The following is a 17283-nucleotide window of genomic DNA, read 5'->3' on the forward strand; positions in this document are numbered from 1 at the left end:
GTTGTGGTTCATGTTCGTAGGTAGATTAGATCTTACTCGAAAACCCTAAACCACGTAAAACATGCAAACCAAATTAGAGGCGTCTAACTTGTTTTTGCAGGGTTTGGTGATGTGATATGGCCATGATGTGATGATGACTATGTATGAGATGATCATTATTGTGTTGTGGCAACCGGCAGGAGCCTTATGGTTGTCTTTATATTTCATGTTGTAGTAGTATTTCAAAGTAGTTGTAATAGTTGCTACACACGGTGAACAACCATGAAGACGGCGCCATGGACCTTGACGCTACTGCCGAGCGATGATGGAGATCATGCCCGTTGATGATGGAGATCATGTCCGTGCTTTGGAGATGAAGATCAAAGGCGCAAAGACTAAAGGGCCATATCATATCACATATGAATTGCATGTGATGTTAATCCTTTATGCATCTTATTTTGCTTAGATCGCGACGGTAGCATTATAAGATGATCCCTCACATTAATATCAAGATAATAAAGTGTTCTCCCCTCGTATGCACCGTTGCTACGGTTCGTCGTTTCGAAGCATCTCGTGATGATCGGATGTGATAGACTCTACGTTCACATACAACGGGTGTAAGCCATGTTTGCACACGCGGAATACTTGGGTTTGCTTGACGAGCCTAGCATGTACGAGACATGGCCTCGGGACAACGGAAACCGAAAGGTTGAACACGAGTCATATGGATGATATGATCAACATGTTGATGTTCACCATTGAAGCTACATCATCTCACGTGATGATCGGTTTTGGTGTAGTGGATGTGGATCGTGTACCACTTAACAACTATGAGGGATGTTGTATTAAGTGGGAGTTCATTAGGAATTAGATTAAAACTTGAACTAATTATCATAAACATAGTCTGAGTAGTATTTTGAATTAAATTTGTAGAATTGGCATCCGTTTTTCTACCATGCGTTAGTCTTGTAATTGAGATTGAAATATTGTTAAGTCTGACAATTAACTTTACGGACTGGTACCGTATTGTTAAAGAATCAAGAAATAATTAAGTCCTATTGCAAACTTTTAGTAAACCTCACATTGTTGATTCAAAGAGCTATGGTTTCAATTAGTACCTACAATTATCTTGTCTCCGTGAAACTTGATGTTCAAATTTGTTTGAAAAGTAAGGAGCTGAAAAGTTTTGTTTTCAGAAAGAATCGAGGTATGAGAGATATGCGATATCTAAGACCTTAATGCAAGATGATAGAATATAATCTAGTGAGACTACATAAACTCATAAGTTTTATGGGAATGTACGAAGGTTGAAGACGTCAGGCGTCCCAATCCTCCAACTATTGGGGCACTAACAATATTCGCATGTCCATGAAGTGATCGTCCTTAGTATGCACCGTTGCTAAGACTCGTCGTTTCGAAGCATCTCGTGATGATCGGGTGTCATAGATTCCACGAGTGCATACAACGGGTGCAAGCCAGATTTACACATGTGAATACTAAGGTTAAACTTTACGAGCCTAGTATGTACAGACATGGTCTCGGAAAGTCGTCATGATATGATGGATAAAATTATGAGTGAAATTGTTCATCATATTACAAAGTTACTAATAGTGAAATCAGGAACACTTGTCATATGATGATCAACTTCAAAGTAGGAACCTCAAGGTTATTGGTATTTGACCAACAAATCTAGAAGTCTATGATGTTGAAGTGTTTTTCTGAATAATGAGGAAAGCTAAAAGAGAAACTATAAAAGATATTTTGGCAGAAAGAAAAGAAAAGACTAGAAAGTCTAGCTCAGGTGTATATAAATGATATACATGTTATGGTTGTATTCCTAGTTTGGTCACACAATGAAATTCTTGGGTATTTGTACCATATTGGTTGGTATGAAGTGTCATGCAAAACAACGCAATACAAGAATACAATGGCCAAAGTGACCGACAAGGAATATGATAGGAATACACGTCTGGAACAAAAATAAAGTGTTATTATGTTCGTCGTTGGTATTCTATCTAGCCCTTAGAATTTATAATAAAGAACTTAATAATTGTTATTTTGCTCTGGTCAAATGAAAACAATGAGTTGTTCAAATTATGACATTACTCCATGTACGATGGATAAAGTTATTATAAATATTAATGGTGAAACACACATACATAACACTGATGCTAAAATGCCATGAGGCAAATGATTTGAATTCTACTTATTTGTGGAACCGCCATTTAGGTCATGTTAGAAAGGAACGCATGAAGAAACTCCATGCAGATGGATTTTTGGAGTCATTTGATTTTTTGAATCGTTTGGCGCTTGCAAATCTTTTCTAAAGAGAATGAGTCGAAATACCGTTCATAGGCCAAGAGTTGAACAGGCAACTGAATTAGTGGAAACATACATGATGATGTATGTGGTTCATCAGGCATAGTTGTGTGCGGGAGATTCTTCTACTTCATGAAAACTTCCAACAATGAATTGAGTATATATATATATGGATATATTCGATAAGGAAGAAGTTTGAAACATTTGAATGGATTCAAATAAATTTCAGCATGAAGTGGAAATCATCGTAATAGAAAAGTCAAATATCTATGATTGGATCATGGTGGAAATATTTGAATTACGAATTTTAGTGAACATCTAAGAGAGTTATGAAATTGTTCTACAACTCACGTTTCTTGGAGTATCATAGTGATGATGGAGTATCCGAGAGATGTATCCAAACCTTGTTGGCTCAATGATGATATAAAATATTGATGCCATTATATTTTTGTGGATTATGCTTTAGTGACTACCGCTTTTACACTGAATAAAGCATCATCATGATCCGTTGAAATGACACCATACGAATTATGGCATGGGTATGAAACCTAATAGTCTTTTCTTAAATTTTGGTATGCATAGCATAAGTAAATGAGTTTACAACCAAAATCGGATGAATGTCTTTGTTGGTTATCCCAGAGATTAATTGGGAATTCTTTCCACTATGGAGACAAAGACAAAAGTGTTTTTCGATGTTTCTTACTTATTTCCAAGAAATTGTTTTTCTAGCGAAATATTGAGTGGGAGGACAATAGAACTTGATAAGGTTTATGAACCTGAGCATAATGATGAGAGTAGCGCAGCGTCGGAAATGGTTCCGGAAGCGGCCACGACGATCATGGCTCCCATGACTACAAAGTGTTTTAGTCATGGAGATCAAAGTACATATTGAACATTGTAGGCATGGTTTACTTTGTGATCAAATAAATGATTTGTGAACAAAGGATTGATTTTGATCAATAAATAAACCAACTACAAACAAAGAAGTTATGATGGGCCACGACTCCGTTAAAATGGCTATACGCCGTGAAATCCAAGATAGATGAATACTTTTTGAAAGTAAATGGATCTATAAAATTGATGGACTTGGATGAAATATCCTTGAAGAAGCTCAACTTGTCGAAAAGTTGTTTACGACAAAGTTCAAAGAGTTGACTACGATAAGATTAGATCTTCCGTAGCAATGCTTATAGTCCATGTGGATTATTCTAGTAATCGCTACATATTTCTTTTATGAGATGTGCTAGTAGGATGGCAAAATATAATACTTAACAGAAGTGTGTATTAAAGGTGTATACAAGATGCAACCAAGGGTTTTGCTAGTCCGTAGAATACTAGATAGGTATACGAACTTCAATTGGATGAAGTGAGTATCACGGAGTTGGAATCTTCACCGGATGAAATAGTCAAAGAGTTTTGATTTCATCAGAGACGATGAAGGTACTTGCATTTGCAAGAAATTAAGTGGGAGCGTTGAGACATATTTGTAATACTTTATGTAGCTGACATATCGTTGATTAAAAAGGTTTCATTGAGAATTAACTTCAATGAAAGGATATGGACTAAAACATATTTAGTGTCAAGATCTATGAAGATAGATTAAAACACATAATAAGTTTAAGTCAAAGTACATAGAATGGATATTGAAGTAGTTCAATATAGAAATATTAAGAAGGTGTTCTTTGCATACAAAGGTTTAACAAGACTTGAGTGTATTTGACACTTGATGAGTAAAAACACATGAGTGATTTTGGATCACAAATAATATGTACAAAATCAGATGTCCTGTGCTCTAAAAAGTTAGGAGCATATACCAGAATGATTCATATAATGATCATTGGACGACAGTAAGAATATCCTTGAGTACTTTAGAAGAACTAAGGATATATATATTGTTTTTGTATGGGGTAATGACAAAAAAATCGCTGTAAAGTGTTGCACCGATATTAGTTTGGTCACATATAAGAATTAATTTCAAATCTAAATTAGGCTAAGTGTTGTTTAATAGGTAGCACAATGCTAGATTTAGAAGAGTTCTAAATGTTGTGACGGATTCTACAAACGAAGGTAGAATATGTCATTGTTTTGACAATGACTAAAGATGTTAAGTCAAAAAGTTCTTTGAGAACTTGGTGTAGTTCCGATAGAGTCAGAACTTTGAAGCTATATTGTATGTGACAATATTAGTGACATATTTCAGACCGCGGAATTAAGGTTCCACCAGAGGACTAAGCATATGTGCCGACTCATTTGGAAAATGAGTGATGCGTTGAGACGCAAATGAATTGCAAAGTACATACGTTTCTGAGCGTGTCAGATCCGTTGACTAAAACCTCTCCCGTGAGCAAAACATGATAAAACACCAGAAGGCCAAGGTGTTATATCTTTACAAATGTAAACTAGATTATTGACTCTAGTGCAAGTGGGAGACTGTTGGAGATATGCCCAAGAGGCAATAATAAAATGGTTATTATAATATATCTTTGTGTTTATGATAATGTTTACATACCATGCTATAATTGTATTAACCGAAACATTGATACATGTGTGTTATGTAAACAACAAGGAGTCCCTAGTAAGCCTCTTGTATAACTAGCTTGTTGATTAATAGATGATCAGGGTTTCATGATCATGAACATTGGATGTTATTAATAACAAGGTTATGTCATTGATGAATGATGTAATGGACACACCCAATTAAGCGTAGCATAAGATCATGTCATTAAGTTCATTTGCTATAAGCTTTCGATACATAGTTACCAAGTCCTTTCGACCATGAGATCATGTAAATCACTTATGCCGGAAGGGTACTTTGATTACATCAAACGCCACTGCGTAAATGGGTGGTTATAAAGGTGGGATTAGGTATCCGGAAAGTATGAGTTGAGGCATATGGATCAACAGTGGGATTTGTCCATCCCGATGACGGATAGATATACTCTGGGCCCTCTCGGTGGAATGTCGTCTAAATGGCTTGCAAGCATATGAATGGTTCATAAGAGACCACATACCACGGTACGAGTAAAGAGTACTTGTCAGGAGACAAGGTTGAACAAGGTATCGAGATACCGATGATCAAACCTCGGACAAGTAATATATCGCGAGACAAAGGGAATCGGTATCGTATGTAAATGGTACAATCGATCACTAAAGTCATCGTTGAATATGTGGGAGCCATTATGGATCTCCAGGTCCCGCTATTGGTTATTGGTCGGAGAGAAGTCTCAACCATGTCTGCATAGTTCACGAACCGTAGGGTGACACACTTAAGGTTTGATGTCGTTTTAAGTAGATATGGAATATGGAATGGAGCTCGAATGTTGTTCGGAGTCTCGGATGGGATCCAAGACATCACGAGGAGGTTCGGAATGGTCCGGAGAATAAGATTCATATATGGGAAGTCATTTTCCGGGGTTCGGAAAAAGTCCGGTGTTTTGACCGGAGCTTCTAGAAGGTTCTAGAAGGACCGGAATAGTCCGGAATATTATGGAAGGTTCGGAAGTGTCGGGACGACCCGGGATGTCTAAGGAAGTCCGGAGGGTTCCATAATAGGTGCAACCACGTTGCCTTAAGGGAAAAGGAGTCTTTCCTTAATGCAATTTCGGAATTGGCAAAAGAGTCCGAGTAGGACTAGGTTTTCGGAACCGAAAACCTATCGGAACTCAGTCAAACTTGGGGGCAGGTTTTTGGACGACCCAAGGGGCTTGGACACCTATTTAAAGAGGCCAAGGGGCACCCCAAGGGCACCACAAGTCGCAGCCCTAGCTCCCCAAGTCGCAGCACCACCCTGCACCCAAACCCTAGCTATTCCCTCCTCCTTCTTCTCCCGCAGCGCTTGCGGCGAAGCCCTGCCGGAGATCTCCACCACCACCGTCACCACGCCATCGTGCTGGCGGTATTCCGAGGAGGATCTACTACATCCGCTGCCCGCTGGAACGGGGAGGAGGACGTCGTCTTCATCAACACCGTACGTGTGACCGAGTACGGAGGTGCTGCCCGATTGTGGCACCGTCAAGTTCTTCTACGCGCTTTTGCAAGCGGTCAAGATCTTCTACGCGCTTTTGCAAGCGGCAAGTGATCGACTACATCCACCACGAGATCTAATCTCGTTAGGCTTTGGAAATCTTCGAGGGTTAGTCTCATGATCTTCTCGTTGCTACCATCTACTAGACTAGATCTTGGCTTGTGTTTTCGTTCTTGCGGTAGGAAATTTTTTGTTTTCTATGCTACGAATCCCATCATTATGCTCTAAGGTTACTTAAATATGAATGCTGAATGTTGTGGCGCTTGTTAACTCCGGCTTGAGGGAGCTCTTGTAGCCCTACACAACGAATGGTGTTTGTCATCCAACAAAAGAGTGTATGTAGCACATATGAGAAGAAGTTATTTATTATGCGATCAATGTTGAGAGTGTCCACTAGTGAAAGTATGATCCCTAGGCCTTGTTTCCAAACATCGAATCTCCGTTTATTTACTGTTCTGTTGCATGTTTACTTGCTGCCATATTTTATTCAGATTACTATTACCACTCATATACATCCATACTACTTGTATTTCACTATCTCTTCGCCGAACTAGTGCACCTATACATCTGAAAAGTGTATTAGGTGTGTTGGGGACACAAGAGACTTCTTGTATCGTGATTGCAGGGTTGCTTGAGAGGGATATCTTTGACCTCTTCCTCCCTGAGTTCGATAAACCTTGGGTGATTCACTTAAGGAAAACTTGCTGCTGTTCTACAAACCTCCGCTCTTGGAGGCCCAACACTTTCTACAAGAAAAGAAGCGTGAGTAGACATCAAGCTATTTTCTGGCGCCGTTGCCGGGGAGGTAAGGTAAAAGGTATTCACATCCTCTGACTACTAAGTTATTTCTTAGCATTGTTGCCGGTGTGTGAGTGCTCGAAGCTATTTCCTTTAGAACCTGCAATTGCATCTTTTTGTTTCTTGTTTTTATTTTCACTAGTTAGGCATAATGGAAAACAACAAAAAAATTAGTGAACTTTTTAACCTTTTTCCTGATTTAGAATTGTTTGATGCGAAAATTAAAAAACCTATGGAACCTTATTTGCATGCTAGTAGCTCCGGTTGTGCATAACCGAACTGAAACCGAAAACCGAACCGATAAAAACCTAACCGTAACCAAAATATGGTTTTTTCAGTTATAGGTTAGGTTACAGTTAGCAAAATAGCTAACCGTACGTGAAACGGTTAATTCGGTTTAAAACCGAAATAATTCGGTTAAACCGAAAGAAACCGAATTGTATAGCCAGGGTACGTTTTTCAGCCAAACTTCGTAGTACAGTTTTATATACATTCGGAATTGCAATCCATATCAAGTGGTAGCTCTAGCCTGGTGGTCTGGATGTGCAGGTTTGCGTGAATCTGGTCATAGATTGCGTGTTCGACTACCACTAAAAGTTGTATTTTTTATTTGTTCGCAGTTTTGTTGCATTTTGGAGTCTTTCTCTCGTAAAACATTTAGTTTTTGTCATAAGAATAAAAAATATGAACTATATTTTAATAAAATTTACGTGTTATTTAGAAATTCGCGTCAACTTTGGTTAGTTTGGTTATTACCGAAACCGAACCGATATTTTGAGGTTATTACCGAAACCGAACCGTATTTTTATACGTAATCGTATTTACCGAAGTATTGAAACCGTATTTACTTAAAAACCGTCATAACCGAACCGAATTAACCATATTAATCGAACACGCAGCCGAACTAGTAGCAATGTTATTAGTATGAATGCAATTACTGCTAATGCTATGGATAAGTCTAAGCTTGGAGAAGCTAGTTTATGTGATCTTTTTAGCTTCCCGTCTTTAGGAGAGAAAATTTGCTCTGATAATACTTTATCTCCCATATGCGATAACTCTAATGATGCTTGTGATATTTTAAATCCACCTACTGAAAGTATTCCTTTCAAGATACCCATGAAAATTATTGAACGTGTTATGGATAACCGCTATGAAGGGGATGGAAATGTCCATCCTGGAGATCATTTAATGTTTTTGCATGAATTATGCGGGTTATTCAAGTGTGCAGGTATCTCTATGGATGAAGTGAAGAAGAAATTATTCTCTATGTCGTTGTCTGGTAAAGCGGCGCATTGGTATAAACTGCTGAAGGACGGGCATTCTCTTGATTGGAAGGATATTGTGCCTCTATTTTATTCTAAGTTCTATCCTCCAAGTGAAATTCACAAAGACCGAAACCGTATATATAATTTCTGGCCTCATGATGGAGAGAGTATTGCCCAAGCATGGGCGAGATTGAAGTCCTTAATGCTCAAATGCCCCATTCATGAGCTTCCTGGTAATGTTATCATTGATAATTTCTATGCAAGACTTTCTTTTCAGGATAAAACCTTGCTGGATACTGCTTGTTCTGGATCATTCACACGCAACAAAGAAGAGTTTAAATGGGACCTTCTTAATCGGATTCAGGAGAACGCTGAAGATTGGGAGAATGACAAAGGTAGAGAGTCAGGTATAAATTATGATTATGAATGCATTGAAACTTTTATGGATACTGATAAATTTCGAACTATGAGTGCTACTTATGGTCTTGACTCTCAAGTTATTGCAAATCTTTATAAAGGTTTTGCTTCTCACATTGAATTGCCTAGGAAGAATTTTGATAAGTATCATGCACTACAAGAAAAGTTGCCATGGCCGACGAAGTTGAAGTCGCGCCGTGGTTGCTGGTGTACCATGGCCGACGATTTTGGTCCCTCCGTGGTGCATGTCATCCTCTATGTGCAATCAACTTTCTTTTCTTGGAGTTTTTTTTGGCACCTCAAATTTGGTCACTTGCCTTTTTCTTTCGATCCCCTGCCGCCTCTCAAACGGTGATACCGCTGCTGCTAATCGGGACCCGCATGTCATCCTCTATGTACTATAAAACTTTCTTTTCTTGAATTATTTTTGGCACCTCATATTTGGTCACTTACCTTTTTCTTTCGATCCCTGCCGCCTCTCAAACGGTGATACCGCTGCTTGCTAAATGGGACCCGCATGTCATCCTCTATGTACTATAAAACTTTCTTTTCTTGGATTTTTTTGGCACCTCATATTTGGTCACTTGACTTTTTCTTTCGATCACCTGCTGCCTCTCAAACAGTGATACCGCTGCTGCTAAATGGGACCCGCATGTCATCCTCTATGTACTATAAAACTTTCTTTTCTTGGATTTTTTTTGGCACCTCATATTTGGTCACTTGACTTTTTCTTTCGATCACCTGCTTGCCTCTCAAACGGTGATACCGCTGCTTGCTAAATGGGACCCGCATGTCATCCTCGTATGTACTATAAAACTTTCTTTTCTTGGATTTTTTTTGGCACCTCATATTTGGTCACTTGACTTTTTCTTTCGATCCCCTGCTGCCTCTCACACCGTGATACCGCTCTTTGCTAAATGGGACCCGCATGTCATCCACTATGTACTTAAAACTTTCTTTTCTTGGATTTTTTTGGCACCTCATATTTGGTAACTTGACTTTTTCTTTCGATCCCTGCTTGCCTCTCAAACGGTGATACCGCTGCTTTGCTAAATGGGACCCGCATGTCATCCTCTATGTACTATAAAACTTTCATTTTTGGATTATTTTTGGCACCTCATATTTGGTCACTTGACTTTTTCTTTCGATCCCTGCCGCCTCTCAAACGGTGAGACCGCTGCCGCTAAATGGGACCCGCATGTCATCCTCTATGAGCAATAAACTTTCTTTTCTTGGAGTTTTTTTTGGCACCTCATATTTGGTAACTTGACTTTTTCTTTCGATCTCATGCCACGTTTGAAACGTTGAGGTACCTGCTGGCTCATGGACCCGCATGTCATCCTCTGTGTGCTATAAAAGTTTCCTTTGTTGGATTTTTTTCACCCTCTGATTTTTGCCTTGCCTTTTTCTTTTGATCCCCTGCCCCCTTTGAAACGTTGAGTAAGTTTGTTGGTTCAAGGGACCCGCATGTCATCCTCTATGTCCATCAACTTTCTTTTCTTGGATTTTTTTCACCCCCTAATTACTAGCTACTTTCTTTTTCTTTTGATCTCAAGCCGCATTACAAACATTGAGACCGCTTCTTCAAAATGGGACCCACATGTCATCCTCTATGTACAATAAATCTTGGATTATTTTTGGCTCCGATATTTGGTCACTTGCCTTTTTCTTTCGATCTCATGCCGCCTTTGAAACGTTGAGTAAGCTGTCTGGCTCATGGGTCCCGCATGTCATCCTCTACGAACAATAAAAGTTTCCTTTCTTGGAGTTATTTTTTACCCCTAATTTACGGCTATTTGCCTTTTCTTTTGATCCCTGCCCCCGTTGAAACGATGAGGACGCTGTTGGCAGGTCGGTCCCACATGTCATCCTCTATGAACAATAAAAGTTTCCTTTGGTGGATTTATTTTTGACCCCTAATTAATTTACGGCTATTTCCTTTATTTTTCTTTTGATCCCCTGCCGCCTTGGAATTGTTGAGAATCTTTGCTTGCCTCATTTTTCTTTTGGTCCTGTGCCGCCTTGGAAACGTTGAGACCGTTGCTACAAAATGGGACCCGCATGTCATCCTCTATGTACAATAAAGTTTCTTTTCTTGGATTATTTTTGGCTCCGATATTATGTCACTTGCCTTTTTCTTTCGATCTCATGCCGACTTTGAAACGTTGAGGATGCTTGCTGCCTCATGGGTCCCGCATGTCATCCTCTCGAACGATAAATGTTTTCTTTTCTTGTATTTTTTTACCAAGCTGATTTTTGGCTTTTTTTATTTTCGATCCCTACTCGCCTTTGAAACGTTGACTCCGTTGCTTGGCTCATGGGTCCCCGATGTCAGCCTCCCCGTACAAGAAACATGTGATATTTTATTTTGCAGACAATAAACGTTGTATTTCGCTCTGAGCTATTGCAAACGGATAAATTAAATCTTTATATCTACATAAACAAACTTATATGTTGAATCTCCTTGTTTTTTTTTTGCGAAGCATAGGACTTTCCTGTTTTTTTTTTTGAGAAAAATCCGACCTTTCCTGTTTTGGAGTGGGCTGAAATTGTACGAGTCAAAAGGCCCGGCGGTATAGTTCGAAGGCCCGGATGTCCGGATACGGCCCAATTAAAATCTTTCTTTTCTTGGATTTTTTTCACACCACGATTTACGGCTACTTCATTTTTCTTTCGGTCTGTGCCGCCTTGGAAGCGTTGAGACCGCTTGCTACAAAATGGGACCCGCATGTCATCCTCTATGTACAATAAAGTTTCTTTTCTTGGATTATTTTTGGCTCCCGATATTATGTCACTTGACTTTTTCTTTCAATCTCATGCCGACTTTGAAACGTTGAGGAAGTCTGCGGCTCATGGGTCCCGCATGTCATCCTCTATGAACAATAAAAGTTTTCTTTGTTGGATTTATTTTTTTCCCTAATTTACGGCTATTTGTCTTTTTCTTTTGATCCCTGCCCCCTTTGAAACGATGACGACGCTTGGTGGCAAGTCGGTCCCACATGTCATCCTCTATGAACAATAAAAGTTTCCTTTGATGGATTTATTTTTTACCCTAATTAATTTACGGCTATTTCCTTTTTATTTTGATCCCTGCCGCCTTGAAATAGTTGAGGATGCTTGCTTGCCTCATGGGTCCCGCATGTCATCCTCTCAGAAAGGTAAATGTTTCTTTTCTTGAATTTGTTTACCAATTGATTTTTGGCTTATTTTTTCTTTCGATCTCCTGCCACCTTTAAAACGTTGACGACGTCTGTTGGCTCATGGGTCCCCAATGTCGGCCTCCCCATCACTGCAAATCCTCTTTACGCAAAGGTTGTATTTATAGATAGATAAGGTGGATTCGAATCTGCCATGGTTCGAGCGGCTCGGGTAAGCCTTCTTGCACTAATTAATGGAAGTAGTGTATCGCAAGGTCAAGACATGTGGCTCGGTGTAATGAATCTATATGAATCATGTTGTGGGTTCAATACGATAGTTCTCTAACGAGGTCGGCCAAAATAGAAATTAAGTTTTTTTCTAAAAGGGAAATGCAAATTAAGATGAACACAAACATTAGTTATCATAATAGTCGATCATACATACATACTTGCTAAGAGCAAAAGCTTGCCGAGTTTTACCACCCATACAATTAATTAGCGGTTCGGATAAGATAACCTTATATAAGTATAACTACAAATGCATTTGCTAAGGGCTCATGGGACAACGAGAACTAGACAACCGCGAACTTTATGACCGGCATGTCACGGCGGCATCGAAAGATCTCGACCTTCAACTTTGATCCAATGCGAAGTTTGGCACCGTCAATGAACTTTTTCCACCGGAAGTAACGACCAAGCGGCCATCCGTGGGACCGACGAGTACCAGTCCCTCCACGGTGAGACCTTCACTCTCCATGACGAGGGATATCTTGCCCCTTCGGCCGGCATTGAGATCCTTGGAGATACTTTTAGGCAATTTCGATTCAAAGCAAGAGATACCACCAAAAATTAGTCAATGGCACCAATGCCTTTGAACCATGTGAGACTTTGAGCGAGAGAAGACATCAAGATAAGAGCGAGTTATCTTTGTCATATACTCACGAACATAGCCTTCGGATGCGTCCTGGTCACCACATGGGTGGCCACGGCAATGAGCTGAGACCTCGGTGATCTGGTTGGGGCAGGTGCATGAGCACGAGGCTGGTACACGAGCTGAGTGCTGATGCGGGAGACTGGCCGGGCGGGTGCGATGAACGGTGCCTCTAGAGGAACCGGTGCTGATGCGAGGAGGCTGTTGGGCAGGTGCGGTAAACGGTGCGGCTAGAGGAACCGGTGCTTGATGCGGGAGCCTGCTGGGCATGTGTAGTATATGGGGCCTCTACGGGAACCAATGCTGATGTAGGGGACTCGCTGGGTAGATGCGATAAACGGAGCTGAGTACGGGAACCGGTGCTGATGCGGGGAGAGTGGGAAGCCGGTGCGGTCTTTGGTGTGGTTGCCCTTTGTGACATCCGCTCTGTTCCGTCGGGGATCTGCAGCTTTGATCATGTTAAACCCGGCAAGCTAGAACGAGAGGGAATGGTTTAGAACAAGCTGCTCGGAATGCGGTTATCAAAAGATATGAGTAGAAAAAAGTTACATATTATATATTTGGAAGTGTCTCCAACTACTGTAAGCGATTACGTATATCTGCCCGTTTGAGTTTCGATCCTCGGCTCGTCGCCCTTCTTCGGACCGTAGTCAAAAGCAAACTTTCTCCAATCATGTCCATACAAATATGTGATGGCCTGCGTCTTGTAGACATACACCTCATAGACCGTGTAGGTGTTCATCAATTTGCCATTGCCATGCATAGTGAAAGATCCTTCATGCGGACACATATGGTTAATCATTGGACGAAGTTCACAAGGTACAGTCTGCATGTGAAAATTGATACAAATGTAAGAAGCAGGAAGACTAAAAACAAGACTTTACTATATGCCAATTCATGCTAAACCAGCGAGAATACATACCTGTAACTCGTGAAGGAGCTACTAGAAAGGTAGATAGAGCCATAGGAGGTGTTATATGCGGGGTATGTACATGGGCCCGCCATATTCCCGCAAGCTCGGCATCGGGATGGTGAAGGAAACATGGGAGGTACTGCGGGTGCGTAGCGGCTGAACGTAAGTGGAAGAATTAGGTTGTGTAAAGTGCATAGTTCGGAGCAATGCAAATGTTGACAAGCAAGTGCATAACACTATGTTACAAAGCTGAACAGTGAAAAATTAGTGTATGATGAATATAAGCATGCTAATTTGGTGTTTCCGAATTCCAAAAAGCATTAGACAGAGCCGGTGATAATATCAGACATAAATCATGGCATGTATATGTGGCTTAAGAAAATATACCCGAACCCTTGGATGGTTACGGCCCGGCTGATCCTTGGACTTGAGCTTATATAAGCATCCAGAAGGTGGGGCTGACAGTAACTTGGTGGCAGCCTCTGCAGATGCCTCATCAGCGGCGGTTGCAATCCTTTTGACCAATGAAGGCTTAGCGGTTTCGATCGCATATAAAAATTGAAGAGCAACGGACATCGGCGGTGATATATAAAATGAATCTATGAGACAACGATGCATATAGTGCTTGGATGTAAGTGGAAGAATAGGTGTGTGTGTTTCGAACTATTGGTAAGCATTAGACAAAGCCGGCAATAAACGAGACAAAAATCAAATCATGTATGAGGATTAAGAAAATATACACTTCTTCGAAAAGGGTACCACCCAGTGGCCCGTGGCCTTGTGCTTGAGGAGGTTTTCGAGAAGATGGTGGCGGCACCATCGTCTTCACGACGACCTCATCGGGATCATTTTTTATCCATTTGAGTAGAGGAACAGAAGTTTCATCCTGCATATGAATAGCAACGAGAACTCATCATTGATATTTAATAAATCTATGAGATAGGCTGATGCAAATAGTGCGGGGTGTAAGTGGAAGAATAGGGTTGTGCATAGAGAACGAGTTGACAACAATGCAAATGATTACAAAAGAAGCCAATGGAAATCAACGGTTTATATCTTGGATGAGACAGATCGAAAAGTGAAAAATTAGTGTATGATGATTGTAAGCAAACGCGGTGTTTCGAACTTTTGGTAAGCATTAGACAAAGCCAACGGTAATTAAACGAGATAATAATGAAATCATGTATGTGGATTAAGAAAATATACCAGATTCATTAAAAGGTCACCACCCAGTGGCCCATGGCCTCGTGCTTGTAGAGGTTTTCGGAAGATGGTGCCGGCACCATCGTCCTCACGGCAGCCTCATTAGCCCCATTTTGCATCCACTTGAGTAAAGGCGCGGCGGTTTCGGCTGCATAAGAATGGGAACAGATCTCGGCGGTGATATTGAATGACTGCGAGACAGGCTGATGCATATAGTGCTAGATGTAAGTGGAAGGGTATGGCCGTGTATGGACAACGAGTTCACAACAATGCAAGGGTGTGTTCGGTTACGAAACGGCGTGGAATGGAATGGAATGGTTCCATTTCGGAGGAATGGAATGGTTACATTTTTGTTCGGTTGGGAAAAATGGAGAGCGAGAAGAGATCGAGGTTAAACTAACCAATTGTCTCAAAATTGTAATTAACAATTGCAAATGACATTTTAATCTCAAAGTCGTAATTAACGAGCGCCTAATGGTGCTCTTTTAATCTAAAAATCGAAATTAACATCATTTTATGTTGGGTTAGGGGAACTGGAGTAGATGAACATTATTGTATGATGATTGTAAGCAAACGAATTTGGTGTTTCTAAACTTTTGGCTTCGAGATCTTATGGGTTTCAACTCTAGCCTACCCCAACTTGTTTGGGACTGAAAGGCTTGGTTGTTGTTGTTGTTGTTGTAAACTTTTGGCAAGCATAGAAAAAACCAACAATAAACAGAGAAAAATCAAGGCATGTTTTGTGGATTAAGAAAATATACCATATTCATTAAAAGATCACCACCCAGCTGGTGCGTGGCCTTGTGCTTGTAGAGGCATTTAGAAGATGGGGGCGGCATCAACATGCGGCAGCTGATCGGCCGCGAGTTTTGATCTTCCTTTTGAGTAAAGGCCCTAAAGTTTCGGTCTGCATATGAATAGCAAAACAAAAGGCGGACCTCGGCGGTGATATTGAATTGCTGTATGAGATAGGCTGATGCATATAGTGGATGCTCTTAGCCTTTTGCAGCGTGAACACTAGCTATGGACGAGACAAAAAAACTAGTTAACTCAGCTTTGTCTAGATATGAATGTACTACCACCATCCAAAAGCTTAAGCCTTATTTATTTTTGAGAAATCAAAACAAGCAAAGTTTGACCAAAATTTTAGAACATTCTATCAACAAATATAATACTGTGTAGATACGGTAGGAAAATATATTTTATTATCTATTTAATGATATTAATTTTGTATTTTGCATGTTACTGATTTTTGGTAAAAGCTTAGTCAAACATGGTATAGTTTGACTTTCTAAAAATAATATAAGCCCAAAGCTTTGGGATGGAGGCGATAGTATCTAGAGCTAAAACACATCTAGATACATCCGTATCTACGGATAGTTGAGTCAATTAATTTGGATGCGAGGGAGTATCGGATTCGGACTACATCATGGTAAGTTGGTTAAAAAAAATTACCCACTGGGCGGTCCACTGCCCGGCTCGGCGATGGCATTTCGCTTCTTGTGCTTGCGAGATCGGGCCATGCTCCTGCGGCGGGTGGGGCGCTATTCTCGTTCCCCATAGCCTCGGCACGGAACACGGAGGTACCAACCTGATACGAGAGAATATAGAGCATGGTGTCACGGAGGCTTTACGCACAAACAGTCGAAGACATGTGCTACTTTAAGCATATTCCGGAACGAGGAACAGATTGAGGATGCGAGAGACCGAGAGAGACACTTAAAAGGTAAAGAGTGGATAAGCAAACGGAGTACACGCTTCGCGGGGCTGGGGACGCGGCTCGAGGCTCAGCCAGCTGCCCACATGCGTGGTGGCCTTACGCTCCATTGCCCCCACCGCCGAGGTCTTACCTTTCTGTACAAGGCGACAAAAGATACGGTGAGGATCGGCGAAACTACAAAGGTTGCAAATGTCGACAAATAAAGGAAGAACACCCCAATCCAAGCAAAGGTAGCCCCCGCCCCCCACCCCCATCAATCACTCCCGGCTCGAGGGTGACCGAGAAAGACACCCCTTTGCCCGGAATAGGAAAGAGATGCGCAAGATATCGAGGAGAGGAAAAAAGAACCGATCTCGAGAAAGGAGAGAACATTACTAGTCCTACCTAATCCGCTTGGGCTAGATGCGGCTTGCCCCTCCAAGCTGGATGCACGGACGGTGGAGGCGAAAGGAGGGGATCGAGCTAGCGGCTTGCATCCGTCGGCAATCGGCACTCGATCGGGAGAGAAGGGGTGCTACATAAAGGGGAGGGGTAACATATTTTATTACACAGTGAACTTACTGATGTGACTAGTCAT

The sequence above is a fragment of the Lolium rigidum genome, chromosome 1 (genome assembly GCF_022539505.1).
Source record: "Lolium rigidum isolate FL_2022 chromosome 1, APGP_CSIRO_Lrig_0.1, whole genome shotgun sequence".
Classification (NCBI taxonomy): Eukaryota; Viridiplantae; Streptophyta; class Magnoliopsida; order Poales; family Poaceae; genus Lolium; species Lolium rigidum.